We start from the raw sequence: 26815 nt of genomic DNA, 5'->3' as shown, positions 1-26815 counted from the left end.
AAAGGAAAGAACTTGAACCAATTAACTGTATTTTCCATTTATTTTCATCATTTTGAAACACCCCTCAAGATATTTGGAGACACCCTGCTGAGCGGTGAGGCAGATAGGCGTGCACTGGTCTGCGGCCATAAGGGAATGAGTTTCCTGAGCACGTACAATGGCTGGGTTTTCCGCTTAAAACATTTTGAAAGCTCCTGATGCCTGAAAAAAAGAGAGAGCAGGAGACAGCCAGCGAGGTGGCCAGGTGAGAGGAATCCAGCTGCTTACCCATGTCTGGTTTGTTGCCTCAGATGTTAAGGGAAAAATCTTTTGAAACCATTACTTAAAAATGGAGCTTTTTGGACATTGATGCAGAACTGTTTTTGATCTTTTGGCCTTGTTTTTATTGAAACGATATATTGTTTTACAAGCAGTGCTGAGCTCCATTCCCACATTCCTGCTGACATTATTATTATTATTTCATGGTTTCAGCATCTTCTTTGGTAGCTCTATGCATAATTTTTAAAAATATCTAGATAAGTGTGTGTACACGTGTATGCACATGTGTGTGTGTTGGGTGTGGGGATGGAGAGGAAAATCTCTCAGGGGAGTGCTGGACAGGGCATTGAGTCCATTTGGATTTTTCTGAGTATGGACAACAAAGCAGATGTACCCAAAGCATCGTGTTTACAATGCAACGCATTTGTGCAGCAGAAATGAGCTGGTCCCGGTAGAATGGAGTGGATAGAGTTGGATGTGTCTTACTGGGGTAACATCTGGCTCTGGGAGAGCACAAGGCAATGGCATTTCCTTGGGTGAGAATTTTTTTCCTTTGGCATGTTCTTGTAGAGCTCTCTTAATTTGTTCCTTTTCTTTCCTCTTTCCAAATGGAAATAATGGTGGAGGAGAGAACTCAATTGCCTCGTGGCTGTTTGAGACCCTAATCAGCTTCGCGCAATTCACTGGCCAATTTGTATCTTAAGCAAGAAAGAGAGAAATCTAATACTTCAGTAGAAATCTAATACTTCCAATATCTAATGCTAATATTAGATATTAGAAATCTAATACTTACATCATTAACTATTACAATACTGTACATTTCTGTAGCACGATGATTTGTAAGCCCTTTCAAATAATTTTCTCATTTGATTTTCCCCCAAATTCAGGAAAACCAAGGCAAGTAGTATTATCTCCATTTTGCAGATGAGAAAACTAAGACTGAAACAAGTTAGAGAAGATATGATGAATGGCATGTAGCTGGTATGTGTTGGATCTGAAACCAGATCCAGCTGTTTTGATTCTCACGTTGAGCTTTTTTTCAGCACACTAAGATCTCTCTACTCTTTCAAATATGATGTTTATAGTTCCGTGGTTATAATATAAAGTTATTGTAGAAAACATAGAAATTACAGAATAGTAAAAGTCACCAATAATAACACCAACCCGAGGTATTTGTTATTAATATTCTGTATTTTTTATATAGCCAGCCCTGGTGGTCTAGTGATTAAGATTCAGTGCTGTCACCGCTGTGACCCTGGTACATTTCCCAGTCAGGGAACCACACCACCCATCTGTCGGTTGTGGTACTGTGGCAGCTGCGTGTTGCTGTGATGCTGAAAGCTATGCCACCGGTATTTCAAACACCAGGAGGGTCACCCATGGTGGACAGATTTCAGCAGAGCTTCTGGACTAGACAGCCTAGGAAGAAGGACCTGGTCACTCACTTCTGAAAAATTGGCCATGGAAACCCTGTGAATAGCAGCAGAGCATTGTCTGATATAGCGCTGTAAGGTGAGAGGATGGTGCAAAAAGACCGGGTGGGGTTCCACTCTGCTGTACACAAGGTCGCTAGGAATTGGAATTAACTTGATGGCACTAACAACTACAAAAATTTTTCATATATATGTATACACATGCACACACATATAATTTATTTTTGTATATATTTAATATGAACATTTATTTATATGTATACATACACAAACATATTTTTTTTTGTTAGTACATGCACATTGTTTAAATTTCAAAAGTTAGCTATAGGTACTATGTTGTACAACAGATATCTAAAACTTATTCATCTTGCATAATAGAAACTTTATTGTGCACTTTAAAATATGGTAAGAGGACAGATCTCATGTTAAGTGTTCTTACAAAAACAAAAACAAGAACAAACAAAAAACGATAACACACACACCACAAAAGAAGACAAGGAAATTTTGGGAAGTGATGGATATGTTTAGTACCTTGGTTGTAGTGATGGCATCACAGGTATATGCATATGTCCAGACTCATCAAGATGTATACATTAAATGTCTGTAATTATTTGTATATCAATTGTACCTCAATAAAGCTAAAAAATAAATAAGTTTCAAAAAGTGTGGAAAGTCTGTCTTTTTCCTACCATTATTCCCTGTTCTCACAGTGTCCCTCTCCACATGTTAAAATAATATTAGTTTCTTGAAGAGTTCTCTGGAGATATGTTATCTAGAGCTATTTTATTCACACAAGTACAGCTGTACATACATACATACGTAGATACCTACACATCTGTTATATACGTGTGTTATATATATGTATGTATATATGTTATTTATATGTAGGTATATAAGTATGTATATACATGTATACACGTGATATGTATACATGATACACATACATATATTCTCCTCATATGGCAAAATGCTGTGCCCCCTATTGTGCATTTTCCAGAAAGATCAAATATCTTTGATTTTTCTCCCTTAACAATTTGTTTTGGAAATTTCTCCATAAAAATATGTAAAGAGTTTCCTAAGTCTTTTTTTATGATCGATGGATAAAAATTAACCCGTCCCTTATTGATGGACATTTAGATTGTTTCCGAACTTCATTATCACAAACCATTCACACTGTGTAAAATTATAGGTAGCCATTTTGAGTGCGTGAGTTTGTCTCTTAGTATAAATTCTGAAAAGTGGATTTACAAGGTCAAAGGATGTGTAGATGTTCAACTTGGTAATATGTTGACAAATTGCCCTCCACAGAGGTCAAACCAATTTACGCACCCACCAGCAACGTACAAGTGTGCCTATATCTCTACATCTGTACTGAGTGTGTTATAAAACTTTTTGATATTTTGACAATTTGATACATAAAACATGGTTTCTCAGTGTATTTTTAACTTGCAATTCTCTTATTATGAGTGGAGTTAAACATCTTTTCATGTTTGAAAACAAATAGTATTTCTGTGAAGTGTCCCTTTGCTCATTTTTCTATTGGCATGTTGGTCTTTTTCATTGATTTGTAGGGATTCTTTATATATTAGGGACATTAATCCTTAATTGGTAACATAAATTGCTAGTACATTTTTCCAATTGGTCTTTTTTTTTACCTTTGCTTGTGAAAGTTTTGGCTTTGCAATTTTTAAAAATTTTTAGGTAGTCGAATCTATCAACTTTTTCTTTTATAGCTTCTGGATTTTGTGTCATAGCTAGAAAAGCCTTCCCCAATCAAAGATTTTAAGAGAATTTTCCCTCTTATAGAACCTTTTTGATTTCAATTATTATATTTAAATATTTGATCTTTCTGGAATCTATTTTAAATAATGTGTGTGGTGTGAATCTACTATCTCTTTTTTTGTTGTTAGTTTTTTCTAGATGGGTACCTTTTTGTTCCCTTATGGTTTATTTAGTAATTATTTTCCCTACAAATTTGAGATAGTATCTCAATATATTTGTGTTTATTTCTTTGCTTTTTATTATGGTGCAATAATTTGTCTCTCTGCCCAAGTGCCAGTGTCATACTGTTTTAGTTCTAGAGCCCATAATAATGTTATAAAATTTATTATAATAATGTTTCTTTCTCTCTAGTACATCCTCATCACTTTTTTTCAGAGTTTTTCTGTCTATTCTTGCTTGTTTATTTCACCATATGAACTTTAAAATCAGCATGCCTAGTTCCAGAAAAAAAAAGTTGCTATTTTTATTGGGATTATGTTGTAGTTATAGATTAATTTAGCAGAAACCGGCATTTTTATAATGTTGAGTCTTCTCATCCAAGAACATGGTATGACTTACTGTTTGTTCAAGTCTTCTTTCTGTCTCTTAGGAGTATTTGAAATATTTATTCAAATAAAAGAAAAGACATATTCATGCTGTTTTTTCCTAGCATTTTTTTTTTGCTGCTATGGTAAATGGAATCTTATCTTCCCTATTCCTGTTTGTCAATATGAAATCTATTGTTTATATATTGATTTTCACTCAGCCAACAGCAAAATGTGATAATTTTACTTCTGTGTTCTCAATTTTTGTGTCTTTAATTTCTTCCTTTTGTCAAAATTTCTTTGACTAATACTGAGAAACAATATTAACATAAATATTAGTGGTGGTAGTGGAAATTATGGTCTTTTTTCAGATTTTAAGGGCAATATTTCTAGTGCCTTATCATTAAGCATTATGCTGGCTTATGGGTTGAGAGAGATATTTTATCATGTTGAGAATATTTTTATCTCTCCTAGTTAATTATCAATTTTCTTCAATTATTTGTTAAGGTCAAGAATAAATGTTGAATTTTGCCAAATGCCTTTTCAAAATCTGTGGAGAAATTATAAGACTGTTTTCCTTAGAGCTATTAATATGTTGAATTACAATAATAATTTTTCTCATTATTGAACCATCTTTACATTGCTGAAATAAATTACTAGATAATAGTGTATGATTATTTTAACAAGCTATTAGAGTCTGTTATTAATGTTTCTTTGGTATTTGCATCAATCATCATAAGTAAGATTGGTTTATAGATATTTTTGTGCAATTATTGTCAAGTTTCGTTGTCAATGTTATGCTTTGCACATAAAAACTGTGGGAGCTTTCTTTTTTCTGTGCTTTGAAACAGTTTAGCTGCAGAATTATCTTTTTTTGCTTTTAATTTTTTAAGGACAGGTAGAGGGTCCTCATATAACCAACTAGGCCTGGCGATTTTGAGGGAAAATAGCTCTTTATTAGCTTCTTCCATTTCTTCTATGGTAATTGATTTATTTAAATTGTTTACCCTTCTGTAGTGAGTTAGCTTGGTAAATTTTATTTCCCTAGGAAATTATCCATTTCATCAAGCTTTCCTAACATATTCGTAAAGTTGAGAAAGTCACTGGATATGATACATTTTGGTTTCTTCTGTATTTGTATTTGTATTTCTTCTGTATTTGTTATTTCCTCCTTATCATATTTTGTTTGTGCATTTATGATTTCTCTTTTCACTTTTATTGTTATTAAATAGTTCATTGATTTTATTAGTTTTCTCAAAGATTCAACCTTTGAATTTGCGTATTACTTTTAAACTTTATGTTTTCAAATTAATTTATGCTTTAATTTTCTGCTTTTATTAAGTAACTTCTTGAGTTGGACGCTTGATCCATTTATAAAACTCTTGCTTGTTAATATAAGTACTGTGGACTATACATTTTCCTCTGTACACTGTTTTAGATGTTTTGACACGTTTTTGTTATTATTATTTTTTAGATAATTTTTAGATAATTTAGATAATTTTTCATAATTTATTTGGATCTTTTCACCTCACTGAATATCTTTACAGTTTATCACTCATATGCATCCTAGAGACCCTAGTTTAGTCTTTTTCATTTAAAAGAATTGACATGTCTTTCACATTCTTCTATTGGCCTTTTCTCTCTTTCTTCTCCTTACAGTTTATCTGTTGAAGAACCCGGAGCACATGACTTACAGATTTTCCCGCAGTCTAGGTTTTGCTGATTGCACATTCATGGTGCACTTTAACACATTCCTCTGACCTATGTATTTTCTCCAAATTGGCAGCCGGATCAGCCTTGTGTTCTATCCTTTTGGCAAGACGATAAGTGATGGTGTATTCTTTCATCAGGAGGAATATAGCCTGATTGTCTCTCGCTTTGTGGTGTTGGCAGCCATTAATGTCCATTGCCTAGATCCATTAATTCATTGGGGGCTTCAGAATGGTGATCATCTACTTTCATCATTTCTTTTTCGTGATTACCTGTACTTCTTTTATAAGGAGATGTTTTTTCTTGGCTGCCAGTCATGTAGGAAATACAGAATAAACCCTCAGACCTTTCCTTTTATTTACTGGTTCTAATTGGTTTACCACTATCCTCTGAGAGTGACTAATTGTTTTTAATATTATCATAATTCATGGATTTAAACATATTTGGTAGGTTCAATCAAATGCAATTATTATCTTTTGTGAAGTTCAAGTTGTTCTATTTTTAGCCAATGAGAATCTCTTTATGTTCACTGCTGGATCGTTTTCACACAACCCTGATAGACTCCTTGCTTTCTGGTATGATGAGATGTTCCAGGCCCATCTTGTACATTTCCTTGTTCCAGACCCGGAACCAGCCATTCCTGCAAAAAGCCCTGATTTCCTTTAGTGAAAAGTTGTATTTTAAGATCACTGGGTGGGTGCTAGGAGTGCTCATTACTAGGAGAGGTCTCTCTTCAGTGGGCAGAGCCAGAACTCATGGAGACCTCATGAATTCAAATGATAATTCGAATTCCAATTCAGTATTACTTTTTTCCCCTAAAACTTTTCAGTATTACATCTCTTCATCTCCTTTCTTCCACACTGAAAATCCTAATTCTCAAGGACATGAGAGATAATAGAATTAGAATATCCCATAATTACTCATTTACTCTGGCCAACATTACACACACAACAGTCTCAGAATAACTATAATATCACAGCAATATAACAGCACTGTATAATAGTATAAATATGTTTTTGCATGTACTCTTTCAATTCTACCCCCTACTTTTACAGTTGCCATATACATTATCCGAGCATGTAGCCATTGTATACGCCACGCTGTCCCTTTAAACCTTTATTCATTAAGTAACCACAAGCAGCTAGAGGCCTAATGCTCACCACCAGTCTTTGCAATATATCCTTACTCATTTTGGTTGTCTGAAGCTAATTTTTCTATTAAATTAATAAGGAAAGATTCATGGAACAATATTCTCTAAGTTCTTGCATACTGATAATGGTTGATTGTGCACTTGTGCATGAAAGTCAGTTTTTCTGGGTGTGAAATCTTTGGCTTGCATTTTCTTTACTTGGACATCCTAAATACGTGATTCCATTGTCTTCTGGCATAAAGTGTTACTGACAAAAAAATCTGTTGATGATAACTTTTTGCCTTTGTAGGGCACTTGCTGCTTTTGCTTAAAGGCACAAAGGATTGTTTTCTTTTTCTTTAAATTTAATTTAACTAGAATATATTTTCTTGTTGGTCATTCTGCCTCAATATTTTCAGATACATGGTGTGTTCTTTCAATATGCAATCTTAAATGATTTTGTTTTTTAAATTTCAGCAAAGTTTTCTTGAATTATAGAATTTAGAGTTTATTCTGCTTCCTTGCTTTCGTTTTCTTTTTCAGAGATGTTGATTATCTACTAAATATGTGTGGCCTCTCTTCAACATGTTACACTTTTTCTAAAATCCTTTTTATCTCCCCATTTCTTTCTATTTTTAAAAATTTCCTTCTATTTTTTAACCTATCTTAGTCTGTTTTGGGCTGCTATAACAAAAATACCATAGACTGAGTGGTTTATAAACAACAGAAATTTATTTCTTGCAGTTCTGGAGACTAGGAAGTCCAGGATCAAGGTGCTGACACATTCAGGGTCTGGTGAGGTCCCACTTCTTGGTTCACACATGGCCATCTTTTCACTGTAACCTCATGTGTTGGAAGGGACTGGGGATCTCTCTGGGGTCTCTTTTATAAGGGCACTAATCCCATTCATGAAGGCCCTGCCTCATTGCAACATCACTCACCAAAGTCCCCACCTCCAAACACCATCGCATTGGGGGAATAGTTTTCAATATATGAATTTTGGAGACACAAACATTCAGTCTATGGCACCTTCTGTTTCTCTTAAAGTATTATCCCTGAGGTCTGTCATCTCAGCTTTCATATTTTATAATTCTAACTTAATGCTGATCTTGTGTAATTATTATTACATGTTATGTCTCATTATATATTTTTGTTATATATATGTTAGGTGCCATTATTTTTTATTTGTATAGTGTTATGTCTTGTGTAATTTTCTTAATGTTTTTTAGCTTATTTTGAAATAATACATTACAATTTTGACCACGTTTTAGCCTATCTTTTTAGCATAAGGATGCCATTTTGCCTCTCTCTCTCTAATAACTTTGTATGGGATTTGACTTTGATACTTTACATTGTTCATTTTTACATAAAATTAGTCTTCCCAGAAGGAGGTGTGGTTGAGAGTAGCTTTTTAAACTTCACAAACTTCTTCTATTTTTTGTTTATTATTTCCTTTGTCCTTTTTCCTTTCTCTTCTTTTCTTTATTTTCCATTCATTTATTTGTCCCTTTTGAGAAATATATGTAGTGTTAAAAAATACGATGGCTTCCTGTCTGAGATTTCCTGGCCATGTTGTCCTTTCTCACTCATGTCTAGATCTTCTCTTGCCTTCATCTCTATTGTCGTTTTCCTGCTCAGGTGTGATTCCACGCTCGGCAATTTCTTCTCAGTGTAGAGCCCTGTCCTGGAAAGGAGCCCTAGGTGGTCAGTTTTGAGAGTTTACAGAATTTAGACTGATTCAACTTTTTCTAATCATTCGTGAGCCCCTTGCATTCATCACTACTGACCTGGGAAGGTGTCTCTCCATCACAGCAGCTGCTACCAATGTGCCCTCTGGCGCTTGGCCCTCACCTAGCTGCATTTGGGAGTTCATGGAATACCCTGTCATCGAGTTTTTAAGGTAAATGCTGTCCATGGGAATTTGGTTTTGCTATCTAGTTGCTTTGTTTTTAATGTGGGGATTTGGAAGGTTAAAAAAAACCATGGTGACACTGTTGTCATCTTCTCAGAATCCCCTTTGCATTTCCTTTTTTTTCACACAAGATTTAAGAGAGAAGTTTTGGTGTTGGTGATGGTATGATTTGTTTTGTAAATTTTGTTTGTTTTTAATTTTCAGGAAGAATGGGCCTTTGCTTTTCAGATTTTATCATTAAATTTCCGGGTTTATTGTTAGGTTTCCAGTTTTGTTGTTGTGAATAGGGATGGTTTTAGGTGCAAAGATATTCATAATCATTTTATATTCACTGTGATGTATATCTTTTAGCATTATAAAATACCCTGTTTTTGTTTTATTTAGTAATTCTGTGTCTAAATTAAGTTCATTTTTTGTTTGCATTTCCCATAATACTTTGTTATTATTTTTTATTTAAACAGTGAATTGTCTTTTAAAAAGATTAAAACTGGGAAATATTTCATTTTTATTTGTGGCAGCCCAAACAATGGTCCCCCAAAGCTGCCCACGTTCTAATCCTCCGAACCTGTGAATGTTATGTTACAAGGCCAGGAGGAATTAAGGTTGAAGACTCAATTAAAGTTGCTAATTAGCTGAACTTAGAATAGGAAGATTCTCCTGGATTACCCACATGGGCCCAGCAGAAGCATAAGGGCCCCAATGGGGAAAAGGGAGTGGGAAAAGTCATAATCGAAGAGATGGCATCACGAGAAAGACTCAATCAGTCATTGCTGACTTTGAAGATGGAAGGGGGCCATGAGCCAAAGAAGGTGGGCAGCCTTTAGAAGATGGAAAATGCAAGAAAACTAGGGCCTCCAGAAAGGAATGCAGCCCTGTCAACACCTTAATTTTAGCCTAGTGAGACCAATTTCAGACTTTTGATCTCCAGAACTATAAAAAAAATAAATTTATGTTGTTTTAAGCCACTAAGTTTACAATAATTTGTTACAGCAGCAATAGGAAATGAAGATAATATTTGTCTATATATTTACCATTTCCAGCCCTCCTCATTCCTTTGTGTAGTTCCCAATTTCCATCTGGTATCATTATCCCTCTGCCTGAAGAGCTTCCTTTAACATTTCTTGTGCAGGTCTGATGTCTGAAAAAGCCTTTGTATCACACTTAATTTTGAAAGATATTTTCATTTGGTATAGAATTCGAGTCTGAGTGTTTGGCTTTTTATTAAATGTTTTATAGATGTCACTTCAATATTTTTGGTGTGCATAATTTGTAATTTTGGCATGCTGCTGTTTATATTTTTCTTTGTACCTACATGTCTTTTTCTTCCTCTGGCTGTTTTGAAATTTTTCTCTTTATCATTGGTTTTAAGCAATCTTATTATTAAGTGCCTTGGTCCAGCTTCTGTTATGTTTAAAGATTTTTATTTATTTATTTTTTCCCCCCAAAGCACCAGTAGATAGTTGTATGTCATAGCTGCACATCCTTCTAGTTGCTGTATGTGGGACGCGGCCTCATCATGGCCAGAGAAGCAGCGCGTCGGTGCACGCCGGGGATCTGAACCCGAGTCTCCAGCAGCAGAGCGCGCGCACTTAACCGCTAAGCCACGGGGCCGGCCCCAGCTTCTGTTATGTTTATTTTGTATGTTGTTCATTTGGTCCTTTGGGTTTATAGTTTTCATAAAATTTGGAAATATTTCAGTCATTTTTTTCCCAAATTTTTTTTCTCCCTCCTTCATCTTTGAAACCTCCCATTATACCTATATTAGATCACTTGATCTTGTCCCAGAGGTAGTGGATGATCTTATAATTTTTTTTCTATGTTTCATTCAGATAGGTTCTATTGCTATTTTTCAAGTTTATTAACTTTTTCTTCTTTAGTGTCTAATCTATTAATCACATCTAGTGTGTTTTTCATTCAGGCACTATTTTTCTTCCCTATGTGTTCCATTTGTGTCTTTTATAAAAAATCTTCTATTTCTCTCTCAGTGATATTCATGCTTTCCTTTACATACTTGAACATATCTGTAATATTTATAATCCCTTTTTAAAGAGACTTATGTGCTAATCCATGCCCTCTGTCATGTCTGGCTCTGTTAATAGTGATTGCATTTTCTCTTGACTGTGCTCCATCTTTTCTTGCTTCTTGGCATGTATGTCATTTTTGACTGGATGGTGAACATTGTGAGTTTTACATTGTTGAGGGATGTATTTTGTTGTATTCTCTTGAAGAGTTGATCTTTGTTCTGGTGTACACTGAAGTTGTTTTGGATCAGTTTGATCCATTTGAGGCATGCTTTTAATTTCTAAGTCAGGTCCAAAGTAACCTTTTTACTAGAGATAATTTAGTTCTACTACAAAGACGAAAGACTTCTGAGGGCTGTATCAAATTCCTTGTGAATTACAAGGTCTTTCCATACTGACTCTCCTTTGTGAGCTCCAGGAATTGTTTGGCCTACTGCACCCCAGCATTTCTTTCCCTGGCCTCAGGCAATTTCTGCTCATGCCTGTGCACATCTCTACTCAGCCAAGATTCAGGGGACCCCCTGCTGATTTTCAGAGCTCTCACTCTGTGCATCTTGCTCTTCTCCAATACTCTCCCCTGAAAATTATAGACATCTGAGCATCCCTGAACTATAATCTCTGTTCCCTCTATTCAGCAAGACTGGTAGTCTCTGAGTTAAAACACTCTGAGCTGCCTTTTCGAAACTATCTCCAGGTAGTGAGTCATTGTAATTGTAGGGCTCGCCTGATTTCCTTCCTTTTCTAGGAATCCTTGTGCTTGTTGACTAATGTCTGAAAATGATTGTTTTGTATAATTTGTCTAGTTTTTTTTATTAGGAGAGTAATTCGCATAGCAATAAATCTTTCAAGGGAAGAAGTGCATGTCCCCTACTTTCTCTCTCTTTTTTTTTTTTTGTGAGGAGGACTAGCCCTGAGCTAACATATGATGCCAATCCTCCCCATTATTCTTGAGAAAGATTGGCCCTGAGCTAACATCCATGGCCATCTTCCTCTACTTTGTGTGGGACGCCACCACAGCATGGCTTAACAAGCGGTGCATCCGTGCATGCCTGGGATCTGAACCTGTGAACCCCAGGCCGCCGCAGCGGAGCGCGCTCACCGAACCGCTTGCGCCACCAGGCCAGACCCGCTACTTTCTCTTTTAAAGACAATTTTCATAGCCTAATAATTTGAGGGAAGTCCTGCTTCAATATATTATGATGACTTATGAAAAGTATATGCTTCTTTTTTGTGCACACGTGTATGAGCATGTGTGTGTGTGTATTTGGGAAAGAAAAAGGGAGGATTTCTGGCTTAGTATGAGTGTTAGTTTGGCTTCTCCTAAAATCAGAACATGAGACTAGTATTTGGGTACAGGTAGTTATTTGGAAGGTAATTCCATGAAACATATTTGAGGTAGTGGGGATGTGAGATCAGGAGAAAACACCAGTGTAGAAAATGGATTTGGATTCTGCTGTGATCTCAAAAGCATCAGAAGTTGGGTTTTCTCTGGGAGCATTAACTCCTCCATACTCCCAGCCTGTGTTTGCTCCTGTACCAGTCAAACTCCCTTGGCGATGCAGATGGCCCTGGGGTTAGAATGTGGAGAGGAACCAGGCACACTCCTGAAATGGGTGCTGGCAATGCAAGTGGAATTGAAGACGTTCACTGTTCAGAGCTCCTCCTGAAGTCAAGGGAAGCCAAGGAGCTGTGGCACAGGCGCCAGAAGTGTCTGCTGTGGCATGATTTTTCCATAGGGTCAGAACACAATACCACTCACGACTAGACCATGAAAGAAAGTCTGACCAGGCCATATCCAAGGCTTGGTCTTAACGTAGTTTCCTGTTGAAATTCGTAACCTTGGAGATAAAGGGATCCTACGGCATGGCTATAAGTTTAATCATTTACATATTTGCCACCAGAGGAAAACGAATGAAAAATACAGCTGAGCAAAGGTTTGGACGTGTGTGGAGCACTCATTTGATACAGAAGACCAAGACCCACTTGGGGAATAGACTTCCCTTGTCCTGGATTCTGGAGGCTCTTTTCCAACCATTTGTTTTTCTGCTCCTCTTCCCCCACTGCTAGAGTTCTGGTGTCCTTTGCCCCACAAAACAGCACTGTTAAGTATAGCTCCTGTGGAAAATAGCCTTAAACCCTCAGATTTAGCAAATTCTGTCCAACTAGATGCTGACCTGCTATCATCATTGAAGAATACTTTTAAAAAGCTTATTAAAAAGCTACAGAACACTTATAGGAGAAACGATTCAACAGCTCGCTGCTGCCCAAATTCTTAGTCTCCATTTTTTCCATGTAAGGGGGTACACTTTCCCTTGTATCTCCTGACCCTAAGCATACCAAGTCAAACTTTACAGCCACGTCTGGCTTCTCCTCCTTCCAACTCAACTCCTCTCCCCTAGAATTCAAGCCCTTATCGTAAAGTCTTCTCTGGATCAATCTTAAGTTCTTGACCACAGAGTAACAGATAAAACAGAGTGCATGTCCTACTCATGATGAAATAACTGGGAGGTGAGGGAATATATCAGGGCATTTGGCATTGACAGGTGAAATCTTGCTCTGCCCAAGATCACAATCCGGTGCCTATGCTAAGGAGGAAGATATTGTTTATGGTTTTAGAAGTACTTGAATGTTGAGGTTGTGATCTGTTCTCCTGGTAGAGTCCTCTCTTTTTCTAGAACTTCAGTTTATGAGCATGCTAGAGGAATAGACTTCTACTGATCAAACTTTCCCCCTTCCCTCTGTGACCTACCTTAACTTCTGATGAAACAAATGCAAACCCCTATAGCACCTCGTTGAATTTATAGAATTGTCAGAACAAGGGCAGATCAGGTAATGAAATTAGCCAATTCATATTCCCAAGGTATGAACTGAATTGCATCAGGATGTTCCAGAGTGTGGCTTAAGTTATACATATCTAAGAAATGAGTAACAGTCATATTTGAAGAGTGGAACCAAGGGCTGGCCTCAGAGGGGATTATGACGCCATCCAAGACAAGAGATCAAGTGCTGAAAACCTAAAAGTTTTAGAAAAAGAGTGCAAGATAGGATAAGATAAGTTTGGGATGGGAGATTCAGGTTAACAGTTCTAAAGGGCTGGCACTTTCTTAATGGATGGTGGCCAGTAGGGGTGATAGGTAGAATTAGATAAGAAAGGGTGGTTTTCATTGGTTGGTTTAACTGAAACTGAGCTGGTTTGGACAGGCCCTTCTCATATCCTGCCTTGTACTGTTGATTGAGTACCCCATCCAGACTGTAAGCACTTTGGGGATAATGTAGTATCATGTAATTTTCTATAACCAACATACCACCCAGCACAATGTTTTGCTCACTGCATGTTTCCTAACTGGCTGAAAACCCTCCTAACATATCAGCCATTTCATTCCGTCTGGCATAAATAACACTAAGTGCTAGTTCATGTAAACTACATTTGACAAATCGGTGTTAAATGTTTTATGATTTATTATACCTGGCAATATTTACTAAACCCATTTTACTCTTTAAAAAGTAAATCAAGAACATATTTGCAGGAGGTGTGTGAATTTTAAATCACTTTCACCTACATTAAATGGTCTCATTTAATTTAATGAGAATAGTCTCATTTCCATTAGGAAGTTCTCTCGTGTTTTACTACCTCAGTGCCCTAAAGAGGGAGTCAAGTTCATACTCCAGCAAAGGGGCAGAGTTCCCTGTGCCACTTTCATAGCAAACCTACCCATGTTATATTGAAAATTCCATCCTGCACTGATTACTGGTCTCAATAAACACATTATGAAGGCTTTTATGGTTACCAGTGCTTGAGAGTTATTATAAAATATAATGAAAAAAATTTAATATGCCATGTGATTGCTCCCTACATTTTTTTTTCTATTTTAAAATGTTGGTTAAAATGGTAATGTTCACCTCTACCATCCCAATACAGTGTGGTTATTGTAAAACTATGATACACCCACGAACCGTAAAGAGCAGCTGAGCAGTCCAGGTTTGATGCTTTCCAGATGACTCGGTGTCAGTCAAAGTCAAATCTCTCAATCTTGGGCCCTCAGTGCACAGAGTGGACAGTGAGGACATGCATACTCCCTTCACATTCTTGCCAAGATCTGACATTTACTGAATATTGAAAATACGTGAAACTTCAACTTGTGAAACAATATTTATGGACTACAGATTAGTGTGTATGTGTGTGTGTGCGTGTGCACACGTGTGTAGGACAGAGGGGGCTCTTCTTGGCATAATAGATTAACTTCTACTAAAGCCTTTCGAACAGGCTCTCTTAGGCCTTGAGAATTCAACTGAAACTTTTAAATATCCAAATTCCTTTTGAAAGTAAGAATAATTATTTTGAGTTTGTGAATAGTATGATGAGGTGAGAAAGGAGTCTTTATTCTATGCACTTTTAAACCATTCTAGACTGGAAAAAGCATTCCTCAGAGAGGAGTTACATAGAAACCAGGGCAGAGAGGTCTAAGATCTGTCTGTGTTGGCTTCATAAGGTGTCAACTTGGCCAGGCTGAACTAAACTTCCCAGAATTCCCTTTCCTGGATGTTTGCAGTAAGGGTAGGCCACAAGAGGGATGTGGGAAATTTGGTGGGTAGAAGGGAAGCAGCAGCCATTTTGTAGCTCACCATGTTGTGGCTGATCTGCTGACTCACCTCATTAGTGTGAGGTAGTAGCTAGACCTGCAACTGCTTCACCTTTCCCTGGATCCTCCTTCAGATTCTCCAACTCCTGTGCCAGGTATGCGGTTTAGTTCCAGGAAGAAGGGCCCAGGCTGTCCACAGCACCAACATCAGAGGCAATAAGAACTGACACAGGTTTCAGTCTGTCTTTGTGGGGCTGTAGCTCAGGCTTGTGGATTCTCCTCACACATTGCATCCATCTTCCCTTTTCATACACGCGCGCACACACACACAAACCAGTATACACGTCAGTCGGGATTCACGCATAGAAGCAGAGCCACAGGCTATACATGCACATCTTCCCACACACACGTATGTATAGCCTGTGGCTCTGCTTCTATGCGTGAGTCCTGACTGATACACCATCTCTCTATGTCACACTGCTATTGAGGCTTGGGCTGAAGGTTTAGATTTGTTATTGTTTTTGTTGAAATACATTCTTCATTTCATTTTGGGTGATCTGTATTAGTGCAAGTGCCCTTGTAGTGGATTTCCAGCACCTCCCTTGAGAGATTACTTTATAAGAGCTGCAGTTGTGAAATCTAGGAAGCTTTCCAAGGCCCTTTTATTAACCTCTCCTCGATCCTCTTCTCCACTGGTATCCCTCTATTGGCCAGTCTACTATATATCTACAGAAAGGAGATTACACTTAAGAAAGTGGCAGTGGAAACAACATCTTTATTTATCTTGTGATTTATACCTGTCACTTTAGAGAAGAAAATTCAGAAAGAATTTTTCTAGTGGTCAATCCTAAGAACTTGGTCTAAAATTTGAAAATCAAATTATGTTTAGTCTTGTACATGGAAAGTTGGCTCAATTCTCTCATAATTTCTTTTTCACTTTGATCTGATATTCAGCACGCAGGACACAGTTAGATGCAGGATTCCAGACCCGATGACCTGAACTGTCAACTCCTTTGTTACCTCATCACTCAGAAGAGGGGGCATTTGGAATTTTGTTGATAGATTGGCTTATACATGAGCAAACTCGGAGTGATCCAGCTCTCTCATCCAGATCAGTGTTGGCCTGGTGATGCTGACAGTAGCAAAGATTACCTTCCGCCATAGGGAGCAGATCTGCTCTTTCTTGTCAGCTGACATGGTGCTCGACCATTACTGGCTCGACCATTACTGTCATGGCTGTCATCCTGAGGTTTCCAAATGTTTTTAGGCCAGATGTGAAGGCACACTGAGCTTGGATTGAACTGGAGCTTCATGAAAGCCAATCCAATTTCTAAGAATTTAAACCAAGAATCATAACAACTCAGATTTACAAAGTGCTGATTCAGGCTTGATGCCAAGCATTTTACAGGCATTTTCTCATTAGATCAACTCTCTGAGGAAATTATTATTATCCCCATGTTAACAATTGAGAGCACTGAGGACCCAAGGGGTTAAATAACTTGTCTGAAAGACACATGGCACACTTGAAGAGCTAGGATTTGAACCCAGAATGCTGAATGCAAAGGCCGTATGTGTTATCATCACGCTACACTGGAAATTGGAGGTAAGTCCAGTGGGAAAGAATGAAATAACCTGTGTTGTTGATTTACAGTAATAGAATAGAAGCTTGCCCTGCTCTGCTCCCACCTCACAGTCATAACAGATTAGAAAACTGGAGGTTCCTGCTTATCACCCTCCCACAGCCTTCAGAGTCAAGGCAAAGAATAAAAATGGACTCAGCAGGTGAGCAGCTACCATGAGGGCGCTTTCTGCAGTCTCTGCCTCTCCTGGCTGTGGCCCAGTTCTCTGCTAGGATAACAGGTTAGGGCAATGGTGGTGTGTCTCTGAAGTTTTACTAAACAAATGGGGAAGCCGTACATTCAAATTTTCTCAGACTATTAAATTACTACTAAATTCAGGGGTAGAAGTGAGGCAGGGTGAACACAATTCTACTCCTTTTGGCAAGATAAGCAAACAAAAAAGTCTGGTCCACATGATTGTAGTCAAATATGCTAAGTGCCCTGTTGCCCAGAGAGCACATTTTATGCTCCGTGTTAAGCTGTCAGGACTTGTTGCACTGAGCGGTATGCAGAGAGGAAAGCCAGTCCCACAGGCTGCTCTCCGGGCCTGCAGAGCCGCAGGGCCAGAGCTCACTGTTCAGCGTGCCCCTGCTGGTTCTCATTAACATTCTCCTTGCCTTCTCATTGATAAAGAAATAAAATCAGTATGATGACTCTCACTTGACTTATAATTTGCAGCTTTCAGCATCGCCTTTGTCCTTCAGATCTTTAAGAATTAGTAAGATATATTCAAAATCAGGACTCCAGTTCCAAATCACCTACCATTTTATGAGCACTGATGCACCAGTCAGTGTATCTCAGTTCTGCCATTCCCTATTGGCTTCTTTTCTTTTAAGAAAATCCATTAATTCTTTAGATATATATTAAGTGCCTCTCTGTGCTAGTGCCGGGGATAGCAGGCTAAATCCCACACGGTCCTTCACCAGAGGAGAGCAGAGCCTGGCACAGGAGACCCGTGGCTATGAAAGAGCCAGAGTCAGTCAAGGGATCATGTGCAGTAGAGCTCTCTGGGGGAAACCAGCATCTCTGTCGAGGGGAAAGGATTTCAGGGAAGCCTACAGAAGAGGATGGGGATGATTGAGCTGAATTTTGAAAGATGCAAAGGAAAAGAGGCTTGAGAAGCTATGGGAACTTGAATGACTTTTGAGTAGTGTGAGTAGACAAAGGGCATGTGTAGAGCCATTGCCAGAACCACATGGAAAAGTAGGCACAAGGTCAAGAGGATTCTTGAATGCCATGCTAAATAATTGTCATGATGTGGGTAACAGGAGCCACTGAATGGTGTGAAGCAAGAGAGAATCACAATCAGATAGTGATTGTGTGATTGTGTTTCCAAAATCCAATAGTATTTTGGAAGCTCTCTCTACAGCAATGTTGAGGATGGATTGGAGTGTCCAGAGTGGAGGTAAGGAGGCCAGTTAAAAGCCATTACATTGTTTTTGACAAGAGATGGCGGAAAAAAGAAGCCAGTAAGCAGACTACAAAATGATATTCAGAGAAGCAGAGGTAGACCCAGGATTGAGGTTGGTCAAACAAGGCATTTCAAATCCTGTGTGGGTGTGGGGTTTCATAAAGGAAGGAGTGGCCGACAATGTCAAAAGCTGCAGGCACGTCTGAAAAGATGATAAGCAGCTACGGATCTGGCATTTGGCAGATGACTGGCGATCTTGGTGAGGTTAGTCTCAGTGAAGTGATGTGGGCAGAAGTCTGACTGCAGTGAGTTGGAGAGAGTGTGGGAAATGAAGACTTGGCAAATTAGTGTGCACTGTTATTTTGAGAGGCTTTGCTGTGATGAGCAGGATGATAGGTTTTTTTGTTGTTGTTTCGTTTTGCTTTTCAGTAAAAAAAATTAACCAAGGAAACCTCCAGGAGATGGAAATTGCTATGAAAATGGAACCGAGTCAGCTCCCTGTTGTCTTGTTAGTATTGGCTCTTTAAACCTCAAAACATACTACAGCTTCAGAAGGGTGAGCCAGTTGGACTCAACCACCATGAGAACTAGTTTTTGTCAAGGGTAATTGTCTTGATCATTTTCCTACACTTATGCCTGTATCTCATCTTCCTCCCCCCTCGCTGAACATTCTTCTATTTACTTGGTTGAGGCTTGTGCCCTGAATTAGTCCTTAGCACTACTGTTGAGCACATCACACTCTTCTGGCTTAGGTTTTGACTTTCTACTCTGGGTCCTAAACTGTAGAGACACCTTATAAGGTCATCCTAAGATGGAGTTCCACCCATGCCTGTGGATGAGACCAGGATCTGAACTTCTCCCAGGTTAGCATCCTCCAGAATAAATATCAAATCGCAGAATATAGTGGAAGGTTAAGAGTGGGGACTCTGTAGCCAGGCTGCCTGGGTTCAAATCCTAGCTCTGCCACCTGCTAGTTGGGTGACCTTGGACAAATTTCTTCACCTCTCTTTGCCTCAGTTTCCTCATCTGTTCCATGGGAATAACAACAGAACCCACCTCATGGCATTTTTTTAAGGATAAATGTGTTAATATATGCAAGGTGCTTAGAACAGTGTTTGGCACACAGTGAGCCCTCAGTGCTTGTCCTTGTAAATAGCAAGCTCCACAGTTCCAGCAAGGGTTTCTACCTTTTTGCTGCCCTCTGGTGGCCAATGCGTATATTGGAGGACTTAAAACGCAAAGTTGACCCCTTGTGTGCTGGACACAATGCAGATCAGATGATGATGACGATGATGATGATGATGATGATGATGATGATAATGGAAGTGCTTGCTTGTTATTTCATTGAATCTTCACAGTGACTCTAGTGAAGTAGGTAAGGATCATTATCTTCTTTGTATAAAGGAGAAAATTGACATAGAAAAAAAATTGCCCAAGATAAACTCTATGTGTATTGAATTAAATATCATATGCACTAAAGTAAGCCTTATTTGTTGCCAGGGACTCAATTTGAGAGAAATAAAAATTTATTTGTTTAGTTTAAATTCGGTTCAGGGAATATTTTGATCTCATTTTGTTCCAGTTCAATAGTTTCATAAAACATATAGTTTTGGCTTCAAATCAAACTGCTTTAGTAGTTTTTTTTCCCTTCCCCCAGAAAAGTTGGTTCAGTTCATGGTTTAGTGAAACATGAACATTTGGGTTCAGTTCCATTTGAATTTTGGTTTGGAGTTAAGTGTGGTTCAAGTCCTGCTTCCAGGAGTCTGGGGAATCTTAGATCGATGGACATATTCAGGAAACAGCCAATGTCTAACAAGATTGCACTGTGCCTGTTTCATCAAAAACATTTCCACGGCCCTCTTGTCTGAACCCATACGATATCTGGTTCTCTTTAAGTTGGCTATCCTGAGACGGAATACTAATGCTAAACATAGTAGTGAGTAGTGATTTTGCAACACTGACAAATGATCTCACTTTGCTGGATAGACTTCTAAACTCACAAATTCATGAGTTGAGTCACACATTCATTCTACAGGACTGTACATCACGGATGGAATTTGGAGGTTCCATGCTTCTTGTACTTGCTGTCTTGTCTCTATTGTAACTGTGTAAGCAATGTGTGATTTTGAAAACTGTTTTGAATATGGATAATATTTCACTGGTAAGTTATTTCAATTTTAAAAGATTTTCTGAATTCTGATGTTCAACTTCATATGTTCAGAGTCCAAAATGACTTTTGAGAGAATTGGGTTATCAATCTTTTAATGAAATTTAATGGACAAATAGGACTCACTTTAAAGAAATGAGTTTATAGCCAACTTAGTTGGAACATATCCTTTCTATTAAGCAAGGGATGCCTAAAGTAAGATTTTGTTTGTATTGGGATAGTGGTTGTTGGTGTCAGAGCATTGAGAAGGATTAGGAAGCTGGGACCTGAGAGTGTAGGCTGAATCAGAGTCTTCGTGAAATAATAATTGTAGGAATGTTTATTGGGCACAGACTGTGTGCCAAAACCCCTGTCACATAGGTACTATACTTATTTCCAGTTAATAGCTGAGAAAGACAAATCTTAGAGGACTAAAGTAACTTGTCCAAAGTGTGCCAGTTAGCAAGAACCAGGATTTGAACCCAGGCTAATCCAGAACTCCTCAATTAACCATCACAGTACATTTGCAGGTAGTTAGGAATTGGGGGCAAATATAAATTAAGATTGAGGCAAAGCAGAAATTCAGACACCAAGCAGACAAGCAACACTGAGGGCATGTGCAGTGAGCAGGAGTCAAGAGAAGTCAAGGGTCAAAACCTTTTCATGTAGATGAAAACCAGAGAGGGGGGAAATCTAGTCTGATGATAAAAGAAAAAAAAAGTAAACTTGGCTAGGAGGGCTAGGAGAACAACTGTACGGCCTCAGCCACAAAGACTCCTTGACTGAAAGGCATCTTCCATCCTTGCCAGATGTCATCTGCTGAGAGAGGAACCAACTTAACATTGGGCCCAGTAAGCCTAATCATAGAAAAAAGTATGTAGCTTCATCCTGCTTGAGTAGACATGTAAGGTCAGAAATAAGAAATCAAATTAATCTTAGGGGCCAAGGAATCTTCTATTTTGCTACATGTCATCTAGTTCAATCCCCTGCTTAAAGCAAGAATTTCTTCTTTGGTGTCTCTGACTAGGTTATCCAGATCTCTGCTTGAACATTTCTAGGGGTGGTGAACTCACTGCCCTCTAGCCAGCTCTTCCTTTTGTTACAACATTCTAATTGCTGCAATATTCTTTCTCATAAAGGCCCAGAATTTTATCTATATGACTGCTATCCATTGTCCTGACTCTGTCCCTGTGGTCACACAGGAAGACATCTCTACATGACAATCTGTAAGAGATGAAAGTGTTTAAAAATAACTAAAATACAAAAATCTTCTAAGAGATAAGGCAAAAAAGAAGCAAACAAATCCAGAGCTTATTATGGAAAGAACTCCAGGTGGGAAGAGATGTCATGTTCAACCACAGTCCAGTGTCTCTTTCAATTTTCAGCCCACCCCAGGTACCACTCCCCTACCAAGTCTTCAGCAATGTCCTGCTGTCTTCACACAACTAAGAGTTAACAGTGCTTTCTTTCTCTCATTAGTTCTGTGGAGACAGGCTAGCATTTCTCAAAGATAAATGTGTTAATAGATAGGAAAAGAAAAAAGAAAGAAAAAAGTACAAAATAAAGATGATGAGCATATGATCAATAGACATTAGCCACAAATTTGGCTAGTCTTTCCTCCAAGCCAGGGTGCCTCCTTCTGTGTTCTCTCCATAAAGACGTGAAAGGGGAGGCTGCAGTGGAACCACACCCACCCTTTGACGGATTATGGCAGTGTTATATTACGTATTGAGCAAGGGAGGCTGTGTTTTTCTCTTCCGTTAGGTGGTAGAAAGCAAAGTGGTCTTCTATTGTGAAAGGAGAACGAAAAGAATCAACCCTTACTGCGTGCCTACTCTGGGCCTCTTAATCCTCATAGTAGCCCAGTAAGGAAGCAAGCATTATGAAACCCATTCTATGGATTAAAACACTGAGGTTTAGAGAGGGTAAATTGCCTTAGGTGCACATAGCTAGCATTAATAATAGTAATAAGTATAATAAAAATAAGGCTGATATCATTTATTGAGTGACTTCTATCATGTTAGTAGTTACATGTAGCAATTACTTAGCATATTACCTTCATTCGTTTAATCAACAAACGTATTATGTTACTTACAGCCTGTATGTGACCAAATTGGAATTTGAATGCAAATTTCAATGTATACAGACTGAATCTCTATTGATAAACTAAGCATTATGCTAAGCACTATATTTGATCAACAAAATAGAATCTCACTTTCAAGGGATTTACCATACAGTAGCTGAAACCAGCAAATAAATTACATATTGCATGATAAGTACTTTACATTTACAGCAATTACAATATCACATGATAAATGTTGGTCTAAAGGCCACGTTCTTTCTCCTCCAACATATTGAGAAACATTAAATCTGGAAATACGCTCACGGCTCCTCAGGCTAAGCTCCAAGGAATTTTCCTTTCTAAAGTCGTTGGGCCATGCAGGCTCCCCTGCTTGCCCTGAGCAGTGTAGCCCCAGGAGAGGACGGAGTAGCCGTGGAGGTGGCGGTGTGGCACCGGGAATGCTAGCAAGCAAGGACGTGGAGGCGGCTGCTTGGCCACGTGTGTGTGCAGGCACTTGCAGACAGCTCAGCCCTTCCAGTGAACGGCTTGCCAAGGTAGGAGCGAGCCCTTCTGTAGGGCACTGGAGAATTGACTGGGCCTGGGGGCGGGGGCGGGGGCCAGTGGGGCGGGGGGAACTAGCGTGCTGTGGTCCACAAAGACAGAAACATAAATTTTTTTCATTAAAACAATCTTGAAATTGTTGGCAAGCCCATAAAAAGGATTGGTTAGAGCCGTCTGGGGGCAGCTTTTCTTTGAGTTCAGTTTATTAACGTAGGTTTTTACATGGCTTTTTATTGAGAAACATATGGTACTTTAGGCCATTTAACACCACAGAAAAAGTTTCATAAAGAAACATTCCAAACACCAATATAATATAAACTTGTACTGTGCATTTTACAGAAAAGCAAGCTATTGGGAGATTTGTGAACAATTTCTAATGTTCATTGACAAGATATTTTATCTTCATTTGGATATATGTACATTAAGCCTTTCAAAAGAGGAAAGGAGAATCTGGGTAGAAAAGGGTGTGTGTGTTGAAAGGGGATGGAAATTTGACAATAGGAGGTTATATATATATATATATAAATATACATATATTTACCCTCCCCCCAAATGCCTCTTTGACCCTTTGAGGTGTTTTCTTAAAGCAGCTAAGGAAGATGTCTTGTGTTGCTTGAATTTAGGGCAAGATTCCATAAAATCGGATCCTTCCAAAACTATTCTCTACAAAGACACGCAGGCTAATTAGAAAAAGAGGCTTGGGGTTGACCTTATTTGCCCGATTTTTTTGCCCATTGCTGGCCCTGGTTCAGAGAATTCTCCAAAGGGCTGTCCCCAGCCTAAACCAGCGTCTGCTGGAAACACGCCCCTGTCCCCTCTGTTCTGTCTGGGAATCACTACCAGTGTCACAGATGACAGCCTTGCCACCCATCCTGGAGGCAGTTATCCAGGAACATCCACATGCCAGGGGCTGGAGCTACGGACACAGCTCCGAAGAGGACATGCAGCTGATTGTGGTCTACTATTTGAAGGGCTGGAGATGGGGCCAATGGAATCTTAGCCTGACAGGAGTCACTTATGTGGCAATTTGTGGAAAGCCCTATATCAGTGGTTCTCAACTGCAGAGATTTCGCCATCCAGAGGAATTTGGCAATATGTGGTGACATTTTTGGGTGTCACAACTGAGGGGGGTGGTTCTACTGGCATCTAGTAGGTAGAGGTAAGGAATGATGGTAAATATCCTACAATGCATAGGATAGCCCCTACAACAAAGGCTTATCCAGTCTTAGATGCCAATAGCGCCGCTGTTGAGATACGAGTGCCTTCTGGGGATTGGATTGGTGTATAACACATTGAAGTAGGGGTGTTGTTTTCATTTTCCTGCTCCATCCAAAAAAGTCCCAGATACTCACCTTGACTATACCTGAGAGTCCTTGAAGGCACTAAATCAACTCTAGCTTGCTATTGAGGTAGGGGGATGGATTTTCCAGGTAATTGGGTAGTCACCTTAAGAGAATGAACGATGGCTCTTTGTATTTTTGAAGGCCCTGAAATGAGAAAGCAGAGGCAAATAAGGTGGGGAGGGAATGGAGGGGGAGGAAGATGTTTTGGGCTCTGAGTCCATGACGTGGAAGACCCCATTCCCTGGGGTGGATTTGAGTCCTGGATGTGGCTGTGTCTGTGACCAAGGGGAAGACTGCAGGTGACTGCATCATTGCTCTCCCAGGTCAGTGGAGGAGGACAGGACCAGCACCAGGAACTGGTACAGAACCTCTCCAGGTCAGCTGTTGCTCTCCCAACAGTGTGACCCCTGTGGCCATAGCACAAGGTGTTACATTGCTTCCCCAGTTGACTGAGGAGTTTGGCATTCCTGTCCTCAAGGAATGACCTAGATTGGACAGTACCCCATGAACTGCAAAAAAATGGTCTAAAGCTTAATTTACACCAAGCTCAGATTTTCATTGCTATCACCTAGCAATAAAATTCACAAATATTCATTCAACTCCTTCTATTAGCAAGACACTGTCCTGGATTCTGTGGGAGAGATATAAGGAGGAATGGATCTATTCTAGAGTAGGGGAGACAGACATATCTCCCACACTATAGACTATAACTATAATAAAAAACAGATCATCATTAGGTGCTATCATAGAGGTAGTACAAGTCAAATGTCATGGGACAACAGGAGGCAGAAAGTAAATTTATGCCAATTCTAGGCATGTGGGAAGACCTTGTAGAGAAAGTGACATTTGTACAGAACCTTGAAAGATGGTAGAACTTTGACAAATTGAGAGATTAGCATGTGCCCAGAGGTAAGAGAGCACATGGGCTATTTGAGGAATCACAGTTAATTTTATGTAACTAAAGCAGACAAAACTTGGGGGGGCATTGTAATGAAAACTATAAAAGGCATTTAGAGCTGACTCTAGAGGACATGAATACCAAGGTGAAGAGTTTGTATTTTATCCTATCTGTAGCAGCAAACTGTACTTGAGTTTGAATCCCTCTTCTACAACTTATTAGCTTGGACAAGTCATTTATCCTTCCTGTGCCTGAATTTCCAAATCTATAAAATGGGGTAATAGTAGCACCTCTCCTGCAGGATTGTTGTAAGGAACAAATGATTTAGAGTATAAATTAATATGTAGACTACGCAAAATAGTGCTAGCTCATGGTAAATTTAGAATTATCATCTATTATTATGTCCTCAAATATTAACGGTGTGAATTTCAGTAAGTCATGTGATTTCTTTGAACCTCAATTTTCTCATCCGTAAAATGGAAATGATATTAACAACTGACTCATTGTTGTGAGGCTTGAATTAAATACGTTGAATGTGAAAGTGCTTGGAAACCATAAAGCACTCAAGAATTACCTTCGATGATGAGAATAAATATAGTGCAGAGAAGTGGTCTTGGAATGCAGTTCCAAGGAATGAGATAGCTATTTTTGAGCAAAACCTTCAGGCTGATTGTGAACATAAGAGGCAAATTGCAACAAGCTGTGCAAATCAACAATGCCTCTGCCAAGCACACATCAGCATGCACATGTGCCCAACATGGAAAGGAGTCTGACCACACATTGGTCTTTTTGGCTGCAAACCCATAAAGAGATAGCAATTGTTGTAAGCAGCACCAACACAGTAAAAAAGTTCACTGTCTGGTCATATCTGAGACTGGGAGAGCCACCACATAGTGAGTAATAACGTGATGTTATGAACTCTAGAAAGACCTCTAGGCTCCCATCCCCTTTTGCCAAGCCGACCTACCTTAGCTGAATAATCTCTGACCTCAGAACTCAGTACAACATTCCTTCATTCCTAGGAAAGCTAACAGTTTAATCTATTATCAGCTATTTAAGCCTCAGGGTGAATGAAGAATTAGAGAAAAATCTTCATCTAGATCTGAGCTTGCTATAAGTAAATTTTTCCACAACTCTTCTTGGATCACTTCTCGTCTCTGTGTTGACAGACCAACTTCACTTTGTGATTGGCATTATTAAAGTCCTTTACCCCCACTCCGACCTTTTAAAACCCTTTTCCTTGAGTTCAGTGACATTGCTTTGTTTGATTCCTCTCTTTCCCATCTGGCCATTCTTCCTTCATTCCCTTTATTGGTATCCCTTCCTCTTAAATGTTAGTATTCCTCTTAATGAATTTCTCAGCTCATTCTGTAATCTCTTCTGGGTGTTCTCAGGTACTTATTCATGTCTCCCACATCTAAATCTC

The sequence above is a fragment of the Diceros bicornis genome, chromosome 21, assembly GCF_020826845.1.
Source record: "Diceros bicornis minor isolate mBicDic1 chromosome 21, mDicBic1.mat.cur, whole genome shotgun sequence".
Taxonomy (NCBI): Eukaryota; Metazoa; Chordata; class Mammalia; order Perissodactyla; family Rhinocerotidae; genus Diceros; species Diceros bicornis.
Note: the sequence above shows the minus strand (reverse complement) of the source record.